The sequence below is a fragment of the Nothobranchius furzeri genome, chromosome 8 (genome assembly GCF_043380555.1).
Source record: "Nothobranchius furzeri strain GRZ-AD chromosome 8, NfurGRZ-RIMD1, whole genome shotgun sequence".
NCBI lineage: Eukaryota > Metazoa > Chordata > Actinopteri > Cyprinodontiformes > Nothobranchiidae > Nothobranchius > Nothobranchius furzeri.
Genome location: NC_091748.1, coordinates 49945936 through 49951928, shown reverse-complemented (window position 1 = coordinate 49951928; position 5993 = coordinate 49945936).

The following is a 5993-nucleotide window of genomic DNA, read 5'->3' as shown; positions in this document are numbered from 1 at the left end:
CTTAGTGATCTGAAGATCTGCACCTCTAATATGTTTTTGTCACTGTCTCAAATGAACACCTGGACAATTACAACATGAATTCTAAAAAAGAATATACACGCTATTTCAGACGACGCTGTAGCTGCATTTATCAACAACACTAATGCACAATTCATCTAGTATCCTGTTTCACATATTTGTACTATTTTTATTAAAACATGTCAGATTAAAACATCATTGTGGATTTGAGAGACTTAGAAATAGACGCTGCATGTAAACAACCTCAATTGAAGTCTTCTCCTGACTTCATAATGATGACATTTCCACACAGACTGAAGGACAAACTGACTCAACTGGCTGACTGCTGAGGTGTCGACGTCACTCATTGGCTGACACAAACTGTGGTGGAGGTAGGCCTCAGAATGATGCAAAGGAAGGACACAAACACAGAAGGGAGGCGGTGACTGTGGCTGTCTCATTCTCTCAGAAAACATTCATGTCAGAAAGCTTCTCGCTTACCTCCACTTTTAATGAAGGAGCTTAGATTCTGACTTCAGCCCAACTGTATGAAACACAAAGGGCTGTATGAAACCAAAGCCCTGACAGTTATCTGACAGAGAAAAAGTTATTTGTAATATAACAATTGTGTTTTTCTGAGATAAACCCATTATTTGGATTTCTGCTACTTGAAGCAGGAAAGCAGATTCTAAATTAGTTTTGCAGTTTTTCATTTAAAATAGATCAATTATTGCTCATTGAAAGTATTGAAAACAGACGCTCTCTCTCACTTCATCTTTGATGCTATTTTTTCCTGCATCTTAAGTTGTGGTCTGCAGGCTCTCCTCTGTGCAGACTCCTTAATCTCAGACAATGGTGCTGCACTTTGCTTTAGCTAAACTCACATAGATGCATCAGGCCACGGCAGGAATAAGGTCAGGGCCTGTCCATTTACATCATGTCCAGACCAACCACGCAACAACGTTTTTCCTTCAGTCAGAATTCAAACCCACACATTCAGGCTCAGGTTATTCTTCTATTGACTCTTGTAAATACTTGATGGTAAATAAATGTCATTATGAGTCACAATTGTAGCTTGGGTTGTGGGCTAATTACACAGTCTGGTATGACACAAAGACCTCCAAAATCAAGGTGATCGTGATACATTCACCTCTCTTCAACCTCTCTTGTTTCAAATTGATCCAAGGTTGGAATCTTTGATGACACTTTCTGCACAGAGCTCGTATTTTCCAATTGTTTATGTCTTTTCTCTCGTTTTTTTAACCTTCCCCAAAGCAAGCGTATTAGGTTGAGACCCTTAAATGAGGGCCAGCAGTAGCTCAGAAGGTAGAGCAGGTTCTCCAATCATCAAAAGGATAGATTCTGGCATTTGGTAGATATGCTGCTGTTGTGTCCTTGGGCAAGACATTTAACCCACCTTACCAGCTGGAGGTGGTTGGGGGGACTCATGTAGCCCTCTCATTGTTTCAGCCACAGGGTTACTATGGTAACAGAGGCACGTTGTCTAGGGGAATTATGGGATAGATATCCTACACAACGCAGAGACACACATTGCCTGAAATGTATTTATTCTTCTTTCGAGTGGAAAGTGGAAAAGACAAAAGTGTTCCAATGGTGTTATGAAAGTAACTGTATTCTAAATACATGTTTAAAAATAGTAACTGTAACTGAATAGTTACTCATCATTAATATTTTAAATACTGTATTGTAAATACATGTATTCAGTTACTCCCCAACACTGCCTTCATGTGGCAACTTGGTATTTGCTTTATAAAAATCGTACATTCGTACTGATTTCAAAAGTAAAGTTTTTCCCCTTTTAGTAATGTTGTTTTATTTCGATCGCTGGAATATTCGTATCAGTTATGTGATGCACTTTTACTTTCAGTTTCACATCGTCTGCTGCTGTCAGTATTAACTGTGTTTTTACCATCCTTTCTGCATCCTTGTCCTGAACACGGTGAAAGAAGACTGGATCGTGTGTGCAGCTTGTTTGAAGCACACAGACTCTGTTGCTTTGTTGCAGCGTAACTTTCTTTCTCACTGACTGGACGAGTGAATATCTATATCAGAGGGTGAATATTAGACTCAGCCATTACCAAAGAGATTAGTCAACAGTGAGCAGACCTGTCCACATTGTCGGTTTCTCCTCTCTAATATTCGCCCTCTGTGTGCTCCTCTCGTCCATCCGGGAGGCAGTTTTCAAACTATGTATACTCTGAAAATTTCAATAGAAACACCCAGAAGTGTTGCTCAGATAAAAGTTACACATGTCCACTATCTTCTGGTGAAGTTACTTCATGAAGGATTATATTTGAGCATAGGGATGTGCATTGGTGAAATTCTGGCGATACAATACGTAGGGGAGACGATACAATATATCACGATATATTGCAATACATTCAGTCTGACGATATTGGCGATTTTTTAGACTAAATTTATTATAGGAAAATTCAATAAACAGTCCAAACTGATACAACATGTTTAACCGTAACAGAGGGATTTACATTAGAGCCCTGCACGGGCCTAAAATCTGAGCCCGTGTCCGGCCCGGCCCGAGGGGGTGGAGCCCCAGCCCGACCCAGCCCAAAAAGGTTTTCAGGATTCTCTGGCCCGGCCCGAGCCCGACTTTTTTTTAACCTACTAAATGAAAACAAAGTGCGTCAATCCTGACCAATGTGTTAAAAGATGTGCAGGATCCGAGCGTCGCAGAAGCGCATGCGGGAAGCTTCCTCCCCTGCACTGAAGCGAGTGTTTTCCAAACCCTGTCGCTCAGAGAGACTTGTCACTTAGAAAATGTTCCCTGATTATGAAACTTTGGCTGAATAGCGCTTGTTCCTGTCTCCAATGTGCGACGCATCCAGGAGCCGTCTGAGGAGAATCCCAGAATCTCACATCCTCTTCAGCTCATATAAGCGCCTATGATTACGCACAAGCGTGACCCAACCCGGTCTCACAGTAGACCGGGTTGGACCTGTTCAGGTTTACGCAGACAATCTTCACATAGAATTGACTTACAGATATAAAATTAATTCAGTAACATATAAAGCATTTTATTTAAATATCCATTCATTATTTTACAAGCGCAGAGAGCCGCATCAGATGGATGGAAGAGCTGCGGGTTGCCGATCCCTGCTCTAGTTCAAGATATCATTAAAATTCCAAAGTGCTGAAAAGATTAAAAATGGGGCTTTCCGTGCATATACAATACATTACGGTATCCACCGGGATTCCCTGTCTTGAGCGCAATGAATCACAACACAGATTCAGAGACGTGCCGAGTTTGTCATCCAAAATGCTCCGTTTTATAACTTTTGAATGGCTGATCAGATTCCAATAATTCCAACGGTTCCTAAAAGTACATAAAAGCAGCTTTCCAGCGATCTATAGCATGAAGCAATCAGAGTTAGAGAAAATATCGCTACGAGGGGAAATCCTGCTGTACAGCCTGATTGAAACGGAGCGCAGCGCCGCGGTGAAAGCGGATAACGTATAAAATGACATGTTGAGGACGCAAACTCAATACATCTCTTTTATTGTGAGGTAATAATTTCTCCGAGTTTTGCGGTTGCGGGCGGGAGTAGACATGTACGCTGCAGGTGCGGGCAGGAGTGTAACACACACGTTGCGGTTGCAGGCGGTAATGGTCAGAAATTCAGCGGGAGCAGGCAGGAGCGGGATGAAGAAAACAGTCCCGCGCAGGGCTCTACTGCTGCGTTTAAGTGTTTCAATTTTTTTTAATGATTTCGATTAAAAATAAAGGCGCCCGGCCCGGCCCGTGTCCGAGGTAATTGCACAGTCGTTGGCCCGAAGCCCGGCCCTCGGGCCGTCGGGCCGGGCCGACCCGAGGGCCTAGGGCTTCAGTGCAGGGCTCTAATTTACATTTCAATGGTAGAAACAAAACCCATTACACACTGCTGCCAACTAGTGGTCGGCGTTTGAATTGCACCACAAGAAAAGAAAATACACAAATGTTTCCATGTAAATTCTTCCAAAAATTAGATACACGACTTTTGAATATCGATACATTTTTGCAAGACAAAATATCACGATATATTGCGATATCGATATTTTCGATACACAGCTTTTGAATATTGATATAATATCGCTGGGGAAAATATCACGATATATTGCCGTAATCGACATTTTCTTACATCCCTATTTGAGCACATTTGTGAGGTTAGTACACGTCGTAGCCATAAATGCTATGGTTCTAATAATCATTTCCTTCTGTGTTTTGGTTTTCAGCCTTGGCTTCCTCATTTTCAGTTTCAACCAAGAATTTTCATTTCAGTGCTGAAATATAACATGTTGGTGGGGCTGACCGAGTAATGAAACTAGTGCTAGGTAAACTAAAGCAGCTCAGACTTCGGGACTTCTGGGCTTTGCGAAGATCTGCGATCAGAGATACGTAAATCTGCCGCTCCTACCTCACAGAGGCAGCCGAGTAAGGCAAGCTCTTGGCAGGCCCACTCCTGTCTCATCCAAGCCATGCGGCTGTCTGGCTCCCATGCAAAGCTTTAGTGGGGCTGGTCACCTATGGAGCTCTCTGAGGGAGACCACGTGAAACACCACAGCTCTTTGAGTAGATGGTACTTAACTTTGGAGTCGCTCAACTGTGATTTCCTCACTAAAAGCACCTGAAAACCTCAGTTAGATTCAGGTTAGCATGTAGCTAATGTCCTGCTGATTTCTGACCATGGTGGGGAAGCGGAGCACAAGCTCAAGGTTTGCAGCCCGGGCGCATTTGTGTCTTGACCAAGATATCACATGATATCAGTTATCCAAATAAAACTGGCTACAACACAATAGACTTCATTGTATCTTTAAGCCTTTAAAGCCAAAGACTCAATAATTTAACTTTGTACAGAGTTATACAAACATTAAATAACTAATCAATCATCTACAGCCAATCTTGCACAGTTTCTTCAGAGTAAAGTAGATTCAGGTTCAAACGTGCAGTTGAATTATTCATAGCTAGCTTGTTATTATGTAACCTATGAAGTAGTTTCACAATTTGAGGAGAAAATGAGGTGATTTAGCTTTAGATGGGCGACTGAGATAGAGGTGGGGTGCCAATTTGCAAAAGTGAACAAGTGGATTGCACACCGAATAAGAAAATAATGTGCAGAAGCATCTGGGTCATAAGAATGCAACAGAGTGATTATTTCTATATAAACATGTTTTAACTAGCCAGATAAAACATCTCAGATTTTACCTTAGTGCTCTGATTTTACTTTACTTACAATATTAATTTGACAGACTAATTTTTTAAATTTTAGCTAAATACATGTTATCATGTTAGCATGCTAAAGAACGTGATGCATTTTTATGACTTGTGATCAGTTAGGACAACTTTAAGACAAATAGAGACTCTTGCTTCCCTCTGCAGGAGTCAGAGGATAGATTATTAAGCACAAACAAGAAGGCAGACACCTGAGAAGTTTCCTTTGTCGATCACAGGCAGGATTTAGTTTAATTAATTTAGAGGAGATGATAAGGAGAAGCAAAAATCAATACGAGGTAGAGCAACAGAGAAAAATGATTCAGAGGAGGGAAACATGTCTGTGATCCAACGCTTCCTTAGAATAAAACACAGCACAGCCACGTGGACTTCATTCAGTTTATTCACAGATTGTAAAACAAGCCTAAAATAACACTTTTTAAACAACTTGGTCCCTCAAGCTTCAATAGATTTGACTTAATGAAAGCTAATTTGCTAAGAAAGCTTATTGTTTATTTTCTGGTCAGGAAATTAAGCAGTTTACTAACAAGCAAGGAATACATAGGAAGTTGAACTTTTATGAGATTATTATCAAAATGTCTGTTTACATCAGCTGACTCCTAAAATAAAAACCTCTACATGTCGACCACTGCCTTCAAAGAATGATACGAAATATGAACTTGATTATCTTGACCCATAAATGTGAGATAATCTAAAGATTTAAATCTAAAATGTAACGTTCATGCAGACCTGTGTGTGTCTATGCACCAAT